Consider the following 23,490-nt stretch of genomic DNA (forward strand, 5'->3'; position numbering starts at 1 on the left):
TAACCCTAAACGTTAATGTCATTAAAAGCTTTGTGCAACACTGCCACTACAAAAGACAGATTCAGACACACAAACATTCACAAACACACACAAACAACATCACATCGATCCCCTTAACTAACTGTTACCCTAGAATACTGAAACTTGCAAACCAACACTCAACACCCATCCTTCACTCATTCCTGACCTTAACCCTAAACCTAACAAGCACACACATGCTCTCACTTCCCCTAATACCCCTTACCTGTACTGCCATTCCCTACCCTTGACATATCCACTGTTCGGCCATCCGTACCATCAACATTACACATCATATCTTTGTATTTGTTGGATAAATGTTTGTTCGGTAAAAAGCAGGGGAACAAATATATATATAGCTATAACTGGGTGGGACTACTTTCAATAATTGAAACATCAAAATGTTGACAACACAAATGTAGACAGTCAACTGTGCATGTGCACAGGAAAAAATCCTTGCCACATGTAAATAAAACATGGGGAAAAAAGATGAAAACATAGGGCAGGATTCTATAAAGTTTGCAGAATGCAGCAAATTATGTTACTATCAGCAGCAAAGTTGCAATTAGCTATATACCACAGTGAACTCCAAATATCTCTGCACATAATGGAGTATCTCAGTAGTAAAGGAGCACTGTATATCACTTGCACGTAATCCATAACTAATAAAAAATCATTCTCAATGTGTGATGTACATTAACAAAGTTACAGAAATAATTTCATAATCCAAGCAGCCTGACAGTCATAAATACATATCTGTAACAGAATTTCTCCAGTAAGCTTACAGACAAATATGAATATCTCCTTAAGTCCATTATTATTAAAATATGGTAGCTATCACTTATGGATTCCAAGGGGAAACTGTGCATTTTCCAATAAAAAATTAGTAAAAGTGAAGGTCAATCATGGCCACATCGCCACAGCTAATATTAGCTAACAATGAGGGCAGGACTTGTTTAAGGAACAAAGGTAACACACACACACACACGCACACACACGCACACACACACACACACACACACACACACACACACACACACACACACACACACACACACACACACACAAGGAAAGAGGGAGACAGAAAAGAAGATATGGGTTATAGGTCAAGAAGAAGGCCACACAAGAGGTATGTTGGAATAGGAAAATCTGAGGGAAAGCTAGAGGGGCATGGGCAATGTTTTTTTCAGTGAGAATAAGCCCCATTATTTTTTTTGAGAGTAGAATGAAAGGTAAAGGTAGGGAAACAGGAGAAGAAGGCCATCACCGCAGGTATACCCGTAGAAAAAATATCACAACATATGACAGACAAAGGTTGGTGAAAAAAACAGTAAGAACAGGTAAATTACGCAGATAAAAACTGCACAACACAGGTGATGGAATGTTGTCAAACAGGGTAGGGATACATACCAGCAATGGTGAAATGCAGAAAACATATGTACCTATGCACTATTGTGCTACAACATATTGCAAACTGTGTGGCAGTCAAACATGGATGATTATGACAAATGGTTGATGTGTGCTGTAGGGTAATAAATAAGGATCATAATACACACTCTGGATAAATAAACACATATTCAAGCAGTTTGCCAGCATTGCAAGTGTAAGCTCAACAGTATTACAGATGAACAAATGCTTAGAATGCTAGATAACTGCAGCAGAGGACAGAACCAGACCTGTTGCCATCCATGTGAAAGGCAAACAACCAAAGACAATGCCAAACATCAGTATTGCAGCAAAGCAGCAAAATGGCTGTGAAATACACATGTAGGTTACACAACTCAAACAAGTGTGTTATGGAATGCATATATGTGACACACATATGCCATGTCAAAGGCAACACACAGGTGCAGGTCTGTATGTATGACTGTCAGTGTCCTAAATGGAACGTAAATGAAAGTAATGTCAGTACATTCAAACACCAAAGACATGTAAGAATATCTGCACAAGTCTAACACTACAGCGCAAAAAACAAATATCAGGGTGTGCACATGAATTTCAGCAATGTACACTGGTGAACACACAAGTATAATGAAAACAAGGATATATTGCAAGCATTAGCCAGCGACTTGTGTGCAGATGTCCTGCATCTGTAAAATGACCATATGACTGGCACATGTTGACCATGTCAACAATTTAATACATGACAATGGGTAATAACTGCAACAAAGGGAAACATATCTGCAAACTATATTACGTACTTATGAAGGTGGAAGGGAGGTATACAACCTGGGCTCACATCAGGGAAAACAATAATAAAGCAGGACAACAATATAAGGCTACACATTGCAAATGCATGGATACACCACACAAGCTGCTGTTGAAGCCAATCCAAAATACATTTATGTAAATGGCAAATGTATGTCACATGGCCAGACTGCATTGCTGATGTTCACCAAAATAGGCATGTATAACACACACATATGCAGTAATGTGCAATCATTTAACATAAACAGGCATAGGTAAGCAAGCTGAGAATTTGTACTGCATACACATTTTCTGTCATGTCAATGTGGAATAAAGACAACCACAGGTTACCCTTATTATTGAGCAGAGGTACTCATGTGAGCATCATTACAACACATTAATGATAGGTCAATGAATACTTACATATGAAAGGAACAATGGTGTTTCAGCATGGATTGGACAATGTGCAGAGATACATACAATCATCAGTTAATCTGTAAAAATATTTCTGGAAGGTGTGAACTTATGTGAATAAGGAATATATGTGGAAATGTAGCATACAGTAAGCATAGCATACTGTACTGTTACTGAATAAATTATCCTTACCACAGTATATACATTAATGTTAAACTGACATTTGATGCAGTCAGAAAAGGAGGACTGACCATATGTATGACATATTTTCATATGACCCCAGATGGCATCATGCCAACAGACAACACACCATGCCAGTGGGACAGCATGACAACTGTCATCCAAAACACATGGACAATGACATGTCCTTATGTTACACATGCATGATATGGCAATACACAAATCTTAACTATAACACTGTGGAAGTGCTTGACTATGGACCATGTACTGGCAGTTTCCCTCAGTAAAACATGTTTACAGGGTAATTGTTGCTGCAGTAGCTGCAGATTAACTGCCACAATGCATTGACAGCTGAATGTGGGAGCAAACTGTAATGTGTTAATGTGTGTCATGCACACATTGAAGCATTATTAAATGTCACATGTTGACATCTGCATGCTATGTTTCTATATGCAACACATAAGCTTGGGAGCTAAATGTTATGAATGCACAAGAGTGCATGCACAGTCCAATCAATGATATGGCATATAGCACGTTGGCAGCATAACACAGTTGGAGCCACAGACAATACTTATAGACCTGAGGCTCTGCCCTGATGGGGATGAGCATCGCACATAATTTCTGGTGCTATCTCCCTAAATGATTGTGCATAGCCTGTGTTGTGTCCTGGAAAAAATCCCCATCATGTCCCTCATCTGTGTTCAAAACACATTGTTGTCTGTCTTCCACATCTCCACTCAATAATCATGTCTCCTTTGTTCCTGGCATCATCTCCAAAGAACTGCAGTAGGCACGATTGCTCATGCAGGTGCAGGTGCAAATCAGGCTTCCTCATCATCATCCTTGTCATTGTCATGGTCATCATCATTTGAGGACTTCAGCAGTGACCTGGCGTGCACTTGTCATCTACGTCTGATTTGTAATCGTTCATGGGTCCCATGCTCTGTCAAGATGAATTGCAACACATGACAGAAAGTACATATGCATGAACAATTCTATCTGTCTGCATGACATACCCACTGCGGCAAAATGATCATGCAGAGAAGAGTCTTATGAAGTGTTAAAATATGTTATGACCAAAATCCAGTGCACCACAATATGTGATGTGTGTCAATTGTCAAAACCACATCAATGAAAAGCAAATGTCTATCATGCTGCACGTTCCCATGAAGATCACAGCTGACCTTAAAATGAAACTGATGTGCACATCTGCAGTCTTAAATTAATTAACATCTCATCTACATATAACTTTTTCCAATACAAATATGAGACTGAAAGTGTACTAGCTTATATTGAAGTTCTTATTTAAAACAAAATTCAGTTCAAAAGGGTGCAACTATTAGCAAGTAGCACAATTATAATCAACAGAATTGCTGCTAGTGGATGGCTGCTCATGCGCACAACACCTTCCTGATGTCACTTTATCTGTAAGTTCATAAGTTCTTAAGTTCAAAGACATTATTTTAGTCAGGTCAGCTGTCAAGGAATGCTGATTCCTCCAAATGTAGTATATAGACCTTTCTACCAGTCTATGCATTTTTCTTACAAGTTTCCTAGATCTTAGATTGTTTAACATTAAATGGAATGTCATTCCTTTGTTCTGTAATTCTGTGAGAAATGTACTAAGACCTCATAGCAGAACTGTCTATTTTCATTATAAACTGTATGTTGTTATGCTTGTGTGTTTTAATGCAGGTATTAATCTTTAAATGGAACATAATTTGCAAAACTGAATCATAAAAGATTTTGTATGCTAAGATTAATTTTGCTAGAATATACCTATAACCGACACTAAATAATTTAAACGTTTTACATTGTTATCTATATCCTATGTTCTTCAGTTTCATAAAGTTTTTTGTAAATTTCTTCTGAACTCTCTCCAGCCTTCTCTGCTGTCCTTTTGTACAGGCACTGAAGGATTGATTATGTTCTAGGTGAGGTCTGCTATAAGATTTGAATGCTAATATTAATACACTTCCATCCCCTGTTTATAGTTTTGTTAACAAATAGCCAATATGTCTTATAGTATTGGCTACTATGAGCTCAGAATAAGACTTAAAAGAAAAAAATGATGTAATCAGCATTCTTAAATCTTTATATTCCTTGACTTCCTCTAGTTGAGAAGACATGAAGTAAGCCAGTTGTTCAATATTTTTTTTTGAAAAATACATAACGTTGCACTTGTCTATACTAAATGACAATCCTATGTCCTTTGCCCAGTCACTAAGTTTAAATATTTATTTAGCTCATCTACATCAGAAGGTTTTTTAGTTTAAATCCAATTTTACAACCACTAGCGTACACTGATACACAGTAATTTTTGTTCTTAGAAAATGCTGATAACACCAGATTGAACAAGACAGGGCTTAACAGAGATCCCTGAGAAACACCAGCCTTTTCATCTAGATAATTAGAGTGAACACTTTATATCTTTATGCTCTGTTTTCTACCCAGCAACCAATCTCCAATATACCCTTTAATGTAGGTGTTTATTTTATAATCACATAAACACTTCATAATAGCCAAATGTGGTAGGCTATCAAAAGCCTTGGACAAGTCAAAAAAAGATTTACCAGGAGGCAAACCCAGATCAAGAGCTTCTGTTATATAGCCATAAAAATTAACAAAGTTGCTCAGTGTTGATTTTTGTTTAGTGAAACCATGTTGATTAATATCTAATGTAACTATTCTCAGAATTAGTCTTAAGTTCCAGTAATTATCTCTTAAAACACTTTCCAATTAATGAAGTTAAACTAACTGGCCTGTAGTTTTGCAACTGGTCTCTCTCTCCTTTCTTATAAATAGGAGATGCACATAACAGTTTCCACAATTCAGAGACCTTACTCTTTTCCAATAGTTTATTAAATATTAAAGTTAATCTAAGTATATAAGTATAGTTTGTAAGGTAAGTAACAGATTGGCTGGAATCAGGTCCAGGCCTATGTCATATATTTTAACTTTGAAAAGGCAGCTGGTATGACTGATTAGGATATATGTGACAAAAGCTTGTTACTAAATTACATTGCCAATCATCCATAGTATTCAAGTCAATGTTTTTGTCTTTCGGCTTTTCCCGATTAGGGGTCGCCACAGCGGAACTCTGGTCTGCTAATGATTGGCAGTAGAGTTTTACGTGCTGGCTTGCCGGGCCTAATGCACAACCTTCCACGAAGGAATGCCCGTTCACGCATGTTGCTACACAGAAGACGCTCTAACTGAGGATCGAACGGGCAACGTCTAACTGTGAGGCGACAATGCTACTGCAGCACCACCACCGCAGTCATGGTATTCAAGTCAATGTTTGTGTAAAAAAGAAAAAAATTCATTAGCTATCCCACTAACATCTCTAGTTACTTTATCATCAATTAATAGTGTAAATATTGGACTATCTGTCTTGCCTGAGTTATTTATATATTTATAAAATTCTTCCTTGTTCTTGCAATTGAAGATCAGTTTACTTTCATAACAAGCCTTGACATGCTTAACAAGAATAGTAAGATTTTAAAAAATAAAATAATGTCTTCCTGTCGATTTAATTTGGAAATTTCCTAAATGTTTTATAACTTCTTTTTTTCCTTAAATTGTTTTACTAAGGACTTATTCTATCAACAAGGAAATGATGACTTATTATTCTCACTTCTCAATAAGATGTAAACACAAGCCTGCAGATATTCTTCAATAATTTGATATCTGTAGCAAATGTCAAAAGTATGTGCCTGGGTTTACCAACCAATCTTCAAGAGCTGCAAAGGTGAATTTCTGTAAGGCACCTTTATCACATTCATATTTTAGTGACTGTAAAATGGAATGGGTTACTGTGTCTAATACAAAAGATATAGAGCAGTGGTCTAATGTGCCCAGCAGAGAGAGTAACTTTAAAGAAGCTATCTTTTGGGGTACATTAGAAAGAAGAAGATCTAGTGTGCTATTTCCTGTTGTATTAAACTTAACTAGTTGAGTCATCCCATGAAAATGCAAAATATTAATAAATTCCTTGCCAATATGACATGCCATTTAATGTATTCCAATCCAATTTTGGGTTTGTTAAAATCCAGAGTAAGGAATATTTCACCATTTTTATCCAGGCAGTTGTTCAGATTCTTTAGATATTGCCAATGGGAACTACTGTTTATACTTGGTGAGCAGTATGTAAGAAGTATGTAAAAATTTGTAGAAGTACCATTAAGAAATGGAACAATTAAAGTTTCATATGCCTGCTCAGACTTGCCCCTAAGATTTGCACATATGTATTCATACTTAAAGTCCTTTAACAAATAACATGAAGAATTCCAGGAGTCAGTGACACAAATTATTTTTTAATGATACGTAACAATACTGACACCTCTTCAAATGTATTTCCCAGTCTTCTAGTGTTACAAAGGAAACAGTTAACAGGTTCCCTATGTTTTTCACAAATTGCCTTATACTTCACAGTTCATTTTTTCCATAAAGTTTTCCAGCTGTGAATTAATTTTGCTGGCCATAAAACTTGATCCATACTCATTCAGGCAAGTGTTATGCCATGAAAACAGCCTGTGGTCTAAATAACTTCCTCCCCAGTATTTAAGTGAATATTGCAGACCCCAGAGAATTTCCTTAACAAGGTATTAAACATTTGAGCTTTTGCACACATGTAGTCATTCAAAGAGGGTGAAGGAATGATCTCACTCATTAAAAACTGTACTCCTTTTGTTTCCAAAGCCTCTGTCAGGGTTGCCGGAAGTTGTTGAAGGCTGGGGGGGGGGGGTAGAGGGCAAGAAGGGCACATGGTGATCTAAAAGTACCTCACCAAGAGGATCAAGGGACTCAAACAGATGCCTAATGTATAAAGCCATGTCCAACCCAGAATTAATGGACATGCTCCACCTCAGGAAATCCAAACCCCTTAGAGCTACACGCTCCAGGGACTTAAACCTCAGCACAGAAATAAATAGGACATGCTGGAGGGACAGATTCATATCCCAGAGGCTGCCCTCACTCTGGAACAGAATCCCAGTCCATGTTAGGCAGAGCCCCTCACTGACCCTCTTCAAGAGAAACCTTGACGCGTGGATGGGAGATCGTAAGTTCACCCCTGGGATCTCTTCTGTGTCCCTGCTAGACAGGGGCACAGTAAACTAACCTTAAAAGGGCTATCTTCTGTGACCTACTCTCCAGAGACACAGTAAACCGATCTAAAAGGGTGGCAAAAGCCAAACACACTCTGGCTAGACTTGTAAATGCCCCAGGGCAGATAGCCTAGTATAAACCTATGAACCTAAGAACCTATAAAGAGTAATTTTTAAGACTGTTTACTACTGTGACAGAAGGCCACCAATGTTAATCTAGCTTACCATTCTGAGCTATATATATATATATATCTATAGAGAGAGAGAGAGAGAGAGAGATACACACACACACACATTTATTTTATTTATTTATTTTACATTTATTTTACATTTGTTGACCAGGCTAGTCTAACTGGATACATGTCCATTTTCAGTAGAGGCCCGGGGAGAAAAGCTCCAAACTTTAAACTAAATGTACAGAAAAAAAGGGCAATAAGATGGCTTAAACTAAAACATATAAACTATGCTAATACATTAATGCTATGGGCTATCATATTAAAAAAAAAACTAACATCAGAGCAGTAAAGGTACATACCATTTAAGATAACAATGCAATATTTACAGTAGGCTAACAGTAGAACATAGTATTAAGAGAAGAAAAAGTTGTATGAAGGTTATGGCATATAATAGTTTTAGAAGCTCAACAGAGGTGTATAGGTCAATATATGATTTGCAAAAAAGTATGGAGGAAATGGAAGATACATATATATATATATATATATATATATATATATATATATATATATATATATAAATTTATTTATTTACTTTTTCACCCAGCAGGGAATAACCATCAGTGCTTTACTTTATGCAGGCTTGAAATCCTTCAGACAAAGGCCTAGAATTTCACTGTGTATTTAAGTATCACTCAAATCAAGAGACAGTTTAATCAATGAAAAAAAGATGTGAATGTGAAGCCAGGATAAATAAAGTGTCTATTTCTCACATAGAACAAAAATACCAGGCCAAGCAGGTTTCTTAAAACAGTAAATGATTAACTTGAGACATTTGACAAAATAAGAAAACGTGAATTAATATACATTTTCTTAAGTAAAAGAAGTCATAACTCTAATTGCTATTATTATATATTAAGTGCAAGTCACCACCTTCACCACTCCCATGGGCCCTATCAAAATGTTTCATGCTAAATAACAGTCTTTATCAAGTAGTTCTACATATCATTTCTCACAAGAATAATACCTTGAAAATATCTATGGCCAGTTCCCAGAATGATATTCACCATAGAAGAATGCAGAGCACACAAAAATTCGCCAAATAATAACCTCAGGTTGATGTTAAAACATACAGTAGAAAATCCAGAAAATTCCAACTCTCTATTTATCCCTGCTTATTCTAAGGGTCCAGTTCTGCCAAACAAAAAGCAGGAACTACTTCATCCTTGCTTAGATTACTCGATAGTACTAAAAGACTATGAATATAATAATATAGGAATAATGGAAGGATTTATTACATTTTCAGTGCTTGTTCACTTCTTGTATAGGGATCCAAACAGGATTACCAAGAGATGTTATGACTATATAGATTCTCACCTTCCCTCTATATGTGAAGGAAAGACCCCAACTTTATTCATGTACATCCACCAAGGCAGCAAAATCCCTAACCACGTCCCAACCCTCCACAAAAATCATATAAACATACCCTTCAAGATGAAGGGAGCACTGTCCATGCCCACTGCTGAGTAGTGCATATTTAAAAACTTACCGCAGTCTCCTGTCCCCCATTCTTGGTCCTAAGGCTGTCAGTAACAGACTGCAAAGAAGGACCATTCCTGCATAAGTTACCATGTAATATCCTCAAGCATATGTTATTAACTGTGCTGATGCATTTCTAGACATTTATATGACTACCTGCATCACCAACACTTAGGCTGCTCTTTGGCCAAATAGAATATAATATTCACATAACTTCCCAGGGAAATCACTTATAAATAAAATACCTGTTGTGAAAAACATGAACAATGTCTCCATTTCAGAAGTGCAAGACCCAGTCAAATGAGCCCCAACAATTCAAGAAAGAAAATGTGATTCAAACAAACAACACATTTTGAAACTCTGCTCACATCTTTATGGACAGGTGAAGAAAGTAGTTAGAATTGCAGTGGGTAGGGTCCTAATGATGTGTTGGACAGACTGCCTACTACAAACCAATGCATCTCGGGGATACTGCAACCTTCTACGATGCATATTCCCCAATTTTCTCACTTTACAGTTCTGCTATTCCAGCAACGGCAATTACAGTCATTTTAATTTAACGTAAACAGGCACTCTATAAAATACAGCAGTGTGTATATAATGAGCACAGCAAAATACTCCCAGCTAAAAACGTAGGAAGAAATCAACAACTCTTTGCAATACAGGATTATACATAGAATTAGAACTGCAGAATATTCTCATTTAAACAGAGTTTTAACTGAAGAGAAAGAGCTTTTAATGGAATCCATTCAGCCCTGACAACAGATATTTGTATTTAACAGCTTATTTAAACAGGCCACACATCTTATTTATTAACTTGAAACATTTGACAAAAAAAAAAAAAAAAAAAAAAAAAATCTAAAAGAAATCTAAAAAGTCATAAGTCTAATTACTATTATTATATATTAAGTGCAGGTCACCACCTTCACCACTCCCATGGGCCCTATCAAAAATGGTTTATGGTAAATAATAGTCTTTATCAAATAGTTCTACCTATCATTTCTCACAGGAATAATACCTTGCAAATACTACCCAGGCCAAAATAATATTTAATTAATTTCCCCTCCAAATAGCCAGAGGCAGAGCCAGGCAAACAACTATCACTAAAGGCAATGTGGGAAAGGGAAAACGAACATCCGATTGCATGGTCATCTTGCCTAACAGCAACACACACACACACACACACACACACACACACACACACACACACACACACACACACACACACACACACACACACAGTGAAATGAAGGCAAGACCATCAGACTGTACACATCGTAAGTACTAAGAACACTGAGAGCATTCATTTTAATAAGCAGTCTTCAAACTGTACTGTACAGTACAGTAACATAAAAGGCAATATTTTACAGCTTTATTGAATTTTCTTCTCAAATAACCAGGAGAAGGGCAGTCAACCACGAAAGGCAATGTGGAAAGAGAAAACAAGCAACTGTGCAGCCGCAAACACAGAAAGTACATTGATCAACCGTGAATGCCGAAGTCTCATTCTTTTCTTTTTTTTTTAATTTTAGGTAAGCTGCTTCGCCACAAAAGTTAATCTTGGGAGACATCACAATGCAAAATTGATGAGTAGGGGGCACTCACACCCCCTCGCCCTACAGTTCTTGTGCCCATGGCTGCTATTATACCTGACAAGTAATCCTTTGTATATTTTAGTGGTGTAAACCTTAGACCATTAAATCCAACATGTAGTACATACAAGTCATACTTTGGCTTGACTAAGGTTAATTTTGGTATCATGCTGAGTTTATCAACTAGTCTTAACTCAAGTAAAACAGAAATAGTATGAGAAGTCTTATCCAATTTGGAAATCTCCTTTACTACAGGCCTTAAAAATGAATCACCCATTTACAGCTTCAGAACATATGTAAAATGTGTATACAAACTTTGGAACTCCCTGAAAGTACAGCTACAAAAGATGGGATATCAATCATCAATGCTCACTTGGGAATTCACGATACTACATATTCTCCCAATTAACCTATCTAAAACTCAAACAATCATCCTCATTAATATCTTCCTATTAATGAAACTGTACATAGCTACAAACTGGCTGACCCACATCTAAAATCTCATGGAATAACTTCAGGAACCTAGCGATAAAACATATATTAGCCCACAAATACATAATAAACAGACAAAACAAAAACCCCAATATTTTGAAACATTGGGAACAAATATTCAATATAATACTTAGCATAAAAAATTGATTTTGGAAGACATTTACAACATACACAATAAAATCATAACATTATATAGCACTATAATAACCTGATGGTTTAACCCTGGAGAAAACAATGCTTATCTCTTTTCATACTATCAAAATATGAAAGCATTCATGTAAATAGTGTAAATATGTTTTAAAATATTGTTGTTGTATCAATTATATATCACCTGTGTTTACTCTTGTGAAATGATGTATATTGATAAAAAAAAAAGCAATAAAGAAATATTATCGAAAAAAAAAAGAATCTCCCAAGCATAAAACTTCAGTGTCACTTTAATTTACATTTGTTGTCCCAATATCTCCCTTGACAGAAAAAGTTTTACCTACAATTTCTGTTTTAGTAAGTTTTTTTTAATTGAAATCCTTTTACTACATTCTTCTCACATAAAAGACAATTGTCTATAGTCCAATTTGTCTCTAAGACGGGATCTGTACCATCATGATCCTGATCTACTACCCCTAGGCCTTTAATAACAGAGCAAGTCTCAGTTATTATAGTGACTTTTGGATATAAGCAAGCATGGAATTCTTTAAAAAATTTTTATGAGCCTCCACCCTCCAGATTGCCCCTATTTTATTAACATAACCGTCATCTTCATTACTAATATTAAAGAGATACTACTCCAACTTTTGTTGTGGCTAGCCCCAAAGAGTTCGTCCACAGAATCATTTCTTATTATTATATCATAACCTATGATGTTTTGTGATTTATACTTTTTTCAAGTGCTTAACTTAGAATCCTTTTTTTCCTTGCCTTTGTCTCTTCAATGGGGGTTGTGGTTGTAGTTCTTGTCCTAGCACTTCTCTTTTATTTCTTTCCATACAGTCCTTAGATGTCTCAGTGATAGTTTCTTCTGTGGAACTCTCTCTTCCCTCATGCCAATCCTAGATGTATTCAACAATTGTTGTAAATGCTTTTACATAATGGCAATTTAATTCCAATAAATCAATGTCAACTTTGCTTTGGACAATTTTTGGGAGTTCAGTCACTTTAATACAGCTAGCACAATAATTGTATAAACCATCTATGAAATACACTCTGCAATGTTTACATTATCTAATGCACATAGATTTCAGCAGATCTTCTAACACATATAGTTAAGATTCTATTATCGATTGCTTGCTTCCAAAAAATGTCTAACAGAACATGTCAAGGAGAACTTATCACCAATGTGAGCAGTTCAATCATAACCATGCAATGGCACGTATAACACAGATTACCAGCAGAAATCATGATATGATCTGAACAGATTGTAGCATGACAAGCATACGAAAAGTAAGCACAAGTAACATAGCTTGATATTTGAAAAGAATCCTGCTGGCACTGCCTCATGCCACATTGACATAACTGAAATTTAACAAAATAAAAGCATGTAAATGTCAAGATAACATTATTATTGGGACTTTCACTGTTTAATAATGTTGTCTGCTCAGTGAACTGTGTTTAACAGCTTGTTTATTATTGCCATTCCTTTCCCTTGAATGTGTTTCCGGAGCAGTTATGTCAGTTTGTGAATGTGAATTGTAGTCTCTGCATGTAATTTGTCATATGAACAGCCACCAAGTAACATTGTTAAAAAAGAGGACAAAGTGAGATGACAATATTGTAGAAACTATGCAAGCCATATGACAAACATTTGAGCCAGACAAAATGGTAATTGGCTGACTCCATGTTTATATAATGAATATAACAGTAGCAAATAATTATAATGTTCAGTCATAAGCACAAAGCCTGTGACGTATGAGAATTTAGTAAGTCTACAACTGTATGCATGACCTACCTACAAATATTAGCAATCTGTAACCTGCAAAATGTAAACATCCTGATGATGCTTTCTTACTATGAAATGTTACAAAAAAATGCCTATTTGCACAAGTATCCACAAATACAAAATACAGTATATTCTAGCAAAAAACACCCAAAGTGTTGTTGTCTGATGCAATGCCAGTGTTAAATTGAAGGCCATGCCACACAGTCTGCCAAAGACAGTGTGAACACTGACATAGCAGAACATCCATTCAGTCTTATGAATAGACATGCTATGCACAACAGATCAGTCACTGGGAAATATATCCACATATACAAGTACGTCAAGACATGCATTATAAGCAATAACCAAAGGACTACAAACTTGTATGTATAACATCCACTTCATACTGTGTGTGTGACTAATACACAAACCCAGCTGTCATTTAAGTTGTGGCCTACATTTTAAAATTTATCTAAAGAAAACATGGTTTACTGCTAAATGATATTTCATCAGATTAATATTTTAGTCAGACTTATAAGCACAGTATAGTGGGGTTGTTTTACTTACCTTACTGATGCATGATGGTTATTCCAGCATTCTAAGCAATATACATGGTAAGGTAAAATTTTAAGCCTGTAAGAAGGATCAGATACATTTGTTTAACAAAATAGAAAAATTAAGCAACATACTCATCCTATTCTGCTGCAACTCAGGCCTGTGTATCTGTTTGATGTACAGTGTAGTACTTTGGGTCCTCATTGTCTGAAAAAAAAAAAAAGAACAACTATGAATGATCTAGTCCACAAATGACAGGGATATACTTTGCTCATTTCAGGTGTCATAAGATGACACAGTTATATTTATTACAGTTGATATTGTTAATTTATTTACTATAATTCATCATTCTGAAGGTTAAAAATGGTTTATCATGTTTTTAACTGCCTAGAAATTTATCTCTACTGCTGATGTTCAAATGTTAGAAACACTGTTAGAAATTGTGTTGACCAACAATTTCATATTTTTGAGGGTGAATATTTTCATTAGTTATCAGTGTTGATATGGGAGCAGCTTGTGCCCCATTCTACACAAATGTGGTTTTTGCAGTCTGTGAAGAGGTACATCTCTGCTTCTGAATAAGCTTCATTGATTTATTTTTTTTCTAAAAATGCATTTTTCTAGAGAGTCAGAACCTCTCCAAATTGCATATGAAGGCTGTTAATTATTCCATATTGAGGGTACATAAGTAGGTCAGAGATGATCCTAACAAATTTTAGGCTAATACCACCTGACCCAACTGCTTCATTTTTGTTTATTTAAGCTGACTTAGGCTCAGCTCAGCTTACTTTTACTATCACATTCTTACATACAACTGCCATATTTCCCAACATTCATTCTACCCAGTCAGTTCAATTCATTTTCAGTACTTCTGACAATGCCTAATAAAGTCCATTACAGTCTGTTGCATATCATCACACACCCTGCTCTCAAGCAGATATCTCAACAAATCAGGATTTATGGTCTTTTCTCTGGTGTGTTTACAGAAAATGTTTTTTTTATCCATTGTATTTGGTACCCTTCTAGTTCTGTTCTGTCTTTCCCTCGGAAGTACAGCTTCTTAAGTTTGTCCACATAATTTCATATATTATCTTCATATACATAATTTTGTTATTCCCCTGATTCTGTGTCCCAGTTTACCAGTGATCACCTTCTGCCACTACTGGAGCTCGGAGTTTCAATACAGCGCACTTTCCAGACAGAGGATCAATCATTCTGGATGGGATGTGGTACTCGCTCGCCAACACGGGAGAGTGTTGCACCAACCCCCCCTCCCCCGTGTCATGTCCGTGCTATGCTAATAATGTTGGATCACAAAGCTGTCTCCTTTGAAGTATTAAATCAACACAAAAAAAAACCAGATGAAACATAACTGCTAGGAACTATTCTAAGGCAAACTACGTTGTATTAAGTGACAGCTTAATTGGTTGCTAACCCCAAGACCAGAGCTACCTATGCAGAATTATTCACACAGTTTGTCTGGTTGGTACAGCAGGCTCTATGCAGCCATTCATATGTTTTATATACGGACTAAGAGGTCTAATTAAGTCTAACAAGTCCAACTATGAGGTCAGGATAGCCTCGCAGGTAAAGGACAGTCACACGTCCTTCTTTTGCTATGTCTGGATCCTTAAAGGTAATGTACAGCAGTATGCTGAACTGCTGGTAAATGGTACCACCTTCACCGAGAAATCTACTGACTGATAGATTCATCTCATACTTCACTCACCCAGCTCCTACAGACAAAATCCTCCCCAACGTACTACCCTCAACTATTAGCAGGGACCAGGTGCTGCTGGCAGCACTCACAAAAGCCAACAACACAACCTCTGTGGGTCCTGAAAGCATCGTCAATTGCATCCTGAAAAGCCTTGAGGCACTGTTCAACTACAGCCTTAAAATAAACTATATTCCAAGTGAATGGAGGGCAGCAATAGTCATTCCTTTCCACAAGGGTGGACCATCACCTGACCGAGGAAACTACAGCTCCATGAGTCAAACAAGCCTAAATACAAAGCCATGAGAAATAATTATCATGGAAATGATAAACAAGGGCATTGGCAACCTAAAGACACTGGACCCATCCCAATTTGTCTTTGGTAAGGGAAGGTGAAGCCTAATTAACCTGATAGACTTCTTTGAGAGCATCTCCAAAGGCAATGGATGAGGGTTAAACAGTTCACACTGAATGATTTAGTTATACATGTACTTTTTGGGGAAGCAAATATCTAATGGATGCAATCTATTAGCATTTTAACGAGTATTTGATATGGTTCCATATGTACAATTGTTGTGAAATCTAGAGGAATTAGGGTGGGACCAGGGAAAGGAAAATGGATTGTGGCACACTTGAAAGGTAGAACATAGAAAGTTATGGTGAGAGCTATGTTGCTAGGAACAGGAAAAATGGCTAGTCATCTTCAGAAGAGCTCACTTCAGAGTCAAATACTTCTAAGAGTGTTTGTTTCAGGCAGATTTGAAGGGAAAAAGAATTATCAAACTCTTTGTTTAAGATATGAAAGTACATAGACCAATGAATAATGGGAGAAAATTTTATAAAAGGTTTTGAGAAGTGTAACAAAGCTGGCAGACAGACAGCTATTGAGGTTTAGTGGACACACATGCAAGGTGTTGTGCTTGTGTCACAACAATCCTACAGAAAAGTATCATCTGGGGTATTTGCCTTTGATAGAACCAGAGCAGAATAAGGACCCAGGGGTGATTATTCCACCTACACTGAATCTGCTAAAGCAGACTGCGACAGCTGCAGCAGCAGCTAACAGTATGATAGGCTGTATTTTCAGCAAAGTAAATTCAAAAAGAAAGGTAACAGTGCTCATACTTTACTAAGCTTTGGCCTTGTATACTTTCAGTCATGTACTCATTTCTAGACACTATTGAAGGACAGGGATACTAGATGTCTAGCTGAAGGCCACCAATCATAAATATGGCATGTAGTGGAAAGTATATGGGTAAGGCATAATATGGGTGTGCAAGATTATACCTGGGTATTCTGAAGGTGGTGTCAGAGTGGCACACTGGGTAGCATTATTGCTTCACATCAAGAGGTTCTCTGGTTCTGTTCTCAGCTGGAATGCCTTCTGTGCAGAGTCTGCATGTCATCCCTGTGTTCATGGGGGATTTCTCCCGGTCCTCTGGTTTTCTCCCACATTCGAAGGACTTTTGGTAGATAAATTTTAAATGTCTAAATTGTTCTTAGGTGTCTGCGCATGGCCTGCAATCTACTCCTCCCCCCAGTAATCTCCGTGGATGGTGGTGGCTGTTCATGAGGTTACTGTAGGAGTCAACTGGGACTCATAAGTAAGGATGGACGGATTGTGTAGGGATAATACTAAACAAGAAATGGACAGAAGAGCGGGAATAACAAGTATCACTTGATGGCATTAACTAATCAATGTATTTGTGCTATTACATGTAAACAGACAGGGATATAATGTACTGTAGAATGAGTTGTGCATATAGAATACTTGGTGGAATTCAAGACATTCTGGGAAAGGTAGGGGAATGACGAATAGGAGGAGAAACATGATGTTAAATGTAGCTAATAAACAGACCAAATATGTTAATTGTCTCCTGCTGACTAAATAATGTAATATAAAGCTGCCTGGGCATGCAGTAATGCATTCAGGAAGATAATGCAAACACTGTTTAGCCTTTGATATTAAACATTTTCTTGGATTTTTGACATTCAAGAACATGACTACTGTACTTATTTGTTATGCGCTTTAAGTCTTCCTGCACAACTGGATCACGGCTCTCTGTCCATATGGAAATGTCAGCTTGTCTTTCTGGACTTCCCAGCAGATATTAGTAAAGGCAAAAAAACAAATAAAGTTCATGCAGAAAAGCTATTGCCATTAAAAAGTAATTATAGCATCCAGGCTGATTCTCTGGAAACATTTGCTGAGACACCAAGCATAATTTTACAGGTAACACTAGTTTATAATGTTGACTTGTTTAGCATCGCCTTGCTTTGCCTGTCTGGTTTTTGGAGTTAGACAGCACCCTTCTTGGTCATATCTGTTCTGTTACGCAATGCAAAACGACATTGTCATTTCTATCTCAGCCTTTGCATACATTGTCTCTTTGTCACTGATGCCTCTCTAATTTTCCCAGTACTTTACTGGAACCAGCTAGGTACAATTCTGGCCTGCCTCTGTAGCTCAGCCCTGCTTGAAACCAGTCCTGAATGAGCTGTCCATCCACTGCCACAGTTAACAAGTCAGATTAAAATAAATAAATATTTTATTTCCTTCCCAACTGTCTTTTTTCCAGCTTGGTTACGTCTTGGTTACCTGGTTGCTTCAAATTTGTTAAACATGTTGCAAAACAATTTTAAGATTAGTGGAGTATTTTTTTTTTGTTTGGAAAACAGAAATAACTTTTATATATTAATAATGTATCTATTATACTAAAGTATGAAATATGTCTGTTATTAGGACACTATAAAAGAAAAAGAAAGCAAATTAAGACCATCAATGCAACATTTCAAAAAAAGAGAAAAAAATTAATAATAAAAAAGAAAATATCTTTTCTAATGCCTGCATACTTATTGATAGTGAATTAAGTATCTTTCTTTTATACATATTCTTAAAGGAAAATAGAGATACTTAAGAGGGTTACCAATAACAGAATATGTCTGAGTAGAAAGAGCCCATCAGGGACACAGTAATATAACAATTGGCAGCTACTCACTTGCTCCTGATACTGGTACAGACGTGAAGACAATGAGAGCAGCAAGGATAAAAATGCCCAGTGCAATCCATCTTTTTATCCCACTTCAGCTCCTGGAAATGCTTCTTACCCTTAAACTTGAATGCTAAGTAACCAACAAATTTATCTTGATTTATTTTTGTGGTGTAATGGAGTACATGCGTACATGAGAGATGGGTAGGAAGGGAGGAGGCGTGAGAAAATGATGTTTGATACTCTTGAGAGGAAATGCACTCAGCAGGATATGTTGTTTGGTTTTGTGGCGCTAAATAAACAGTTATAACTGGAAGTTTACTTTATCCAAGACAGACAAAGTAATTACATGAACAACTTCAGCAGCATATGAGCTTATTATGGATTCTATTAATTGGTCAGTTTCCTACGTACAGGAGAATGATCCAGTTTAATGTATAGGCGAACAGAAAATGTGTAATAAGTAGCAGAAAACCTATTTAACACTACAAAATATACTTATCTTCCCAGAACCACACAAACTGGTCCCAGCTCAGAAGAACCAAAAGTCAGGCTGTTAGCACTTTAGAATACTTCACTGTGTCTGTATTTTAGTTTCTGTTCTCAGTATTATGACCAGAGTGATAAAGAAGGGTAATGATTCCTTCCTACTGTGTTATAAATTACCACATTTCAGAGCACTGACTGTTTCCTGGTATGTTTGCCTTTACTGCTGCTCAAGCAAGTTATGAGTAAAATATCACAACATTTTTGGGTATTTATTCCTGAGTAGAGAAAAGATTTTGAAAAAAACTATCTGAGAGGCCCTCACAAATCTACTACGTAAGGAAATTCAATAGAAGAGAACCTTGCGGCCTAACTGTGACTGATTCAATAGACATCTGGATACAGAAAGCCTGTTCATAGGTACTAGGCTATCGGCCCTAGGACCTATACAAGCCTAGCCATAATGATTCCCTGGCTATTGCTTCCCACAAATATTTACTTTCCTGGACCCCTGTCTAGCAGGGCTACTGATATGATCCCCGGGGTTAATTTCCTCTCTCCCATCCAATTGTCAAGGTTCATCTTGAAGAGGACCATTGAGGCGCTCTGCCTGACATGTATGGGCAGCCTATTCCAGAGTATGGGGAATCTCTGGGTCAGGAACCTATCGCTCCAGCATGTTCTGTTCATCGTGATGACAAGGTTAAGATCCCTGGAGTGTGTGGCTCAGACCGATTGGGATTTCTTTAAGTGTAGCATGTCCAGCAACTCTGGGTTTGACATGGCCTTGTATGTTAGGCAGAGATCACTTCTGTGTAAGCAATATGTGACAGAGTATAGATGGAGTTTCTTTGGGTGGTCAGCATAACACATCTGCTTTAGGCCTGTGATTCTTTTTGTGAACTATTTCTGTGGCCTTTCTAGTTGTTGCAGATGTCTTGTGAGGTACATACCAAATGGGGCATTGTATTCTATAATGGGTCTAATGAGGGATGAGTACAGAGGGACAATGACCTCCTTTTTTCTGGATGAAAAGCCATTAGTGATGAGGTGTGCCATGTAGAAGGATTTTCTAACTGTTGTGGCTATGTGGTTATCAAAAGTGAGACCACTGTCCACCTGTGCCCCTAGGTCTCTTATCACACTTTCAGTATTTAGTGTACTGCCACCTATGTGGTAGTTCACAGGTATGTGTTTTTTCCCAAAGGGGACAACTATACATTTTGCATTTAGCTTGAGCCCATGACTGTGACACCAGGCATCTGTTTCGGTAAGGCCCTTTTGTAGGATATACACATCATTTGGGGATTCAATAATGGCTCCCAGCTTGCAGTCATCTGTGAACTTTGCTGGAGTCCCTTAGTGTTGGCCTGTACTTCAGAGAAGTAGATGCCAAACAAGAGTGGTCCCAGGACAGAACCCTGCGGCACACCACTTGTCACTTGTCTGGAGCTGGATTTGGAGTCGGCTACTTTTACAGGCTGTGTTCTGTCAGTAAGGCAGTTTGCAGCCCATCGAGTGATGTAGGGATTAATGCCCAGCTTAGTAAGTTTATTTATGATTCTAGAGTGGGGGATAGTGTCAAAAGCTTTGGTGAGGTCCAAGTAGGCTGTGTGAACCACCTTACCCTAGTCCACGGCTTTGGAGACTGATTCGAAGAAGTCGATCTAGTTCAGGAGGCAAGATTGGCCCTTCATGAACCCAAACTGGGTGAGGTCCAGAGTTTGAAGATTACCAATGCCTTTGTTTATAAGTTCCATGATAATACATTCCATGGCCTTGCAGATCAGTCTCGTCAGACTGATGGGACGGGTAGTTCCCGGGATCCAAAGTGGATCCCCCCTTGTGGAGTGGGATGACTGTATTTTGCGCCACTCTGTGGGCACAAAGCCTGAGTTGAGGCTATGATTAAACATGACACATAGGTGAGATGCCAGTTCATTTTGTAGTTCATGCAGTACACAGCCTGAAATGTCATCTGGCCAGGGGCGGCCCGTGCTATCGGGCTGCCGGACTGCAGCCCCCTCAACCAAAGAAAAAAGAAAAAAAAATATTTTAAAAATTCGCGGACTCCACGCATGCGCAGTAGTCTAGACTACTGCGAGTCTACTGCGCATGCTCGCGGCAGTCCGGCTATCCAGGTAGGGGAACATAGGAGACGTCTGTGCACTTTTAAAGTGCACAGACTCGCTGGGAAAATGCGTCGGGACCGGACTGCAACAGCAGCAGTCAGCGTTGGGACTGTGGAGTAGGGTTTGGATCGCGGGAATCTCGCGGGACTATGGAGTATTGCGCGGGCATTTGGATTAACGTTATGGGGAATGGGCAGCAAGGACAGGTAAGTGTGTTATTTATTTTAGTCTAGAATGGTAGGGAAGTGTGTGAATGAATATTTGAATGGCCTGGTGTGTGTGTTTAGTAGGGAAGTGTGTGAATGAATATTTGAATGGCCTGGTGTGTGTGTTTACTGTTTAGTAGGGAAGTGTGTGAATGAATATTTGAATGAATGGCCTGGTGTGTGTGATTACTGTTTAGTAGGGAAGTGTGTGAATGAATATTTGAATGAATGGCCTGGTGTGTGTGTTTACTGTTTAGTAGGGAAGTGTGTTAATGAATATTTGAATGAATGGCCTGGTGTGTGTGTTTACTGTTTAGTAGGGAAGTGTGTGAATGAATATTTGAATGAATGGCCTGGTGTGTGTGTTTACTGTTTAGTAGGGAAGTGTGTGAATGAATATTTGAATGAATGGCCTGGTGTGTGTGTTTACTGTTTAGTAGGGAAGTGTGTGAACGAATATTTGAATGAATGGCCTGGTGTGTGTGTTTACTGTTTAGTAGCGAAGTGTGTGAATGAATATTTGAATGAATGGCCTGGTGTGTGTGTGTTTACTGTTTAGTAGGGAAGTGTGTGAATGAATATTTGAATGAATGGCCTGCTGTGTGTGTTTACTGTTTAGTAGGGAAGTGTGTGAATGAATATTTGAATGAATGGCCTGCTGTGTGTGTTTACTGTTTAGTAGGGAAGTGTGTGAATGAATATTTGAATGAATGGCCTGCTGTGTGTGTTTACTGTTTAGTAGGGAAGTGTGTGAATGAATATTTGAATGAATGGCCTGGTGTGTGTGTTTACTGTTTAGTAGGGAAGTGTGTGAATGAATATTTGAATGAATGGCCTGCTGTGTGTGTTTACTGTTTAGTAGGGAAGTGTGTGAATGAATATTTGAATGAATGGCCTGGTGTGTGTGTTTACTGTTTAGTAGGGAAGTGTGTGAATGAATATTTGAATGAATGGCCTGGTGTGTGTGTTTACTGTTTAGTAGGGAAGTGTGTGAATGAATATTTGAATGAATGGCCTGGTGTGTGTGTTTACTGTTTAGTAGGGAAGTGTGTGAATGAATATTTGAATGAATGGCCTGGTGTGTGTGTTTACTGTTTAGTAGGGAAGTGTGTGAATGAATATTTGAATGAATGGCCTGGTGTGTGTGTTTACTGTTTAGTAGGGAAGTGTGTGAATGAATATTTGAATGAATGGCCTGGTGTGTGTGTTTACTGTTTAGTAGGGAAGTGTGTGAATGAATATTTGAATGAATGGCCTGGTGTGTGTGTTTACTGTTTAGTAGGGAAGTGTGTGAATGAATATTTGAATGAATGGCCTGGTGTGTGTGTTCCCTGTTTAGTAGGGAAGTGTGTGAATGAATATTTGAATGAATGGCCTGGTGTGTGTGTTTACTGTTTAGTAGGGAAGTGTGTGAATGAATATTTGAATGAATGGCCTGGTGTGTGTGTTTACTGTTTAGTAGGGAAGTGTGTGAATGAATATTTGAATGAATGGCCTGGTGTGTGTGTTTACTGTTTAGTAGGGAAGTGTGTGAATGAATGGCCTGGTGTGTGTGTTTACTGTTTAGTAGGGAAGTGTGTGAATGAATATTTGAATGAATGGCCTGGTGTGTGTGTGTGTGTGTGTGTGTGTGTGTGTGTGTGTGTGTGTGTGTGTGTGTGTGTGTGTGTGTGTGTGTGTGTGTGTGTGTGTGAGAAAATGCCCCAGGTGCTCATGGTGGTGTGGTAGGGAATACCTCAGGCTTGAACCCTGTACCCTGTATGCAGGTGTTAAAGACTTGAGTTCC

The 23,490-nt window shown here is 37.7% G+C and overlaps 1 protein-coding gene across 1 annotated transcript in view; it reads right to left on the reverse strand.

Annotated features, from left to right (window-relative positions):
* Positions 1–19,074, reverse strand: part of LOC122796538 (C-C motif chemokine 4-like) — a 121,549-nt gene extending 102,475 nt beyond the window's left edge. Inside the window, exons 1-2 of the transcript XR_006363985.1 lie at positions 18,890–19,074; positions 14,308–14,380 (exon numbers count right to left, since the gene is read on the reverse strand). The gene's annotated coding sequence lies outside the window, so the exon portion shown is untranslated. The remainder of the gene's footprint in view (positions 1–14,307; positions 14,381–18,889) is intronic.
* Positions 19,075–23,490: the final 4,416 nt, after the last annotated feature.

The sequence above is a fragment of the Protopterus annectens genome, chromosome 3.part0 (assembly GCF_019279795.1).
Source record: "Protopterus annectens isolate FY-2018-M chromosome 3.part0, PAN1.0, whole genome shotgun sequence".
Lineage (NCBI taxonomy): Eukaryota > Metazoa > Chordata > Ceratodontiformes > Protopteridae > Protopterus > Protopterus annectens.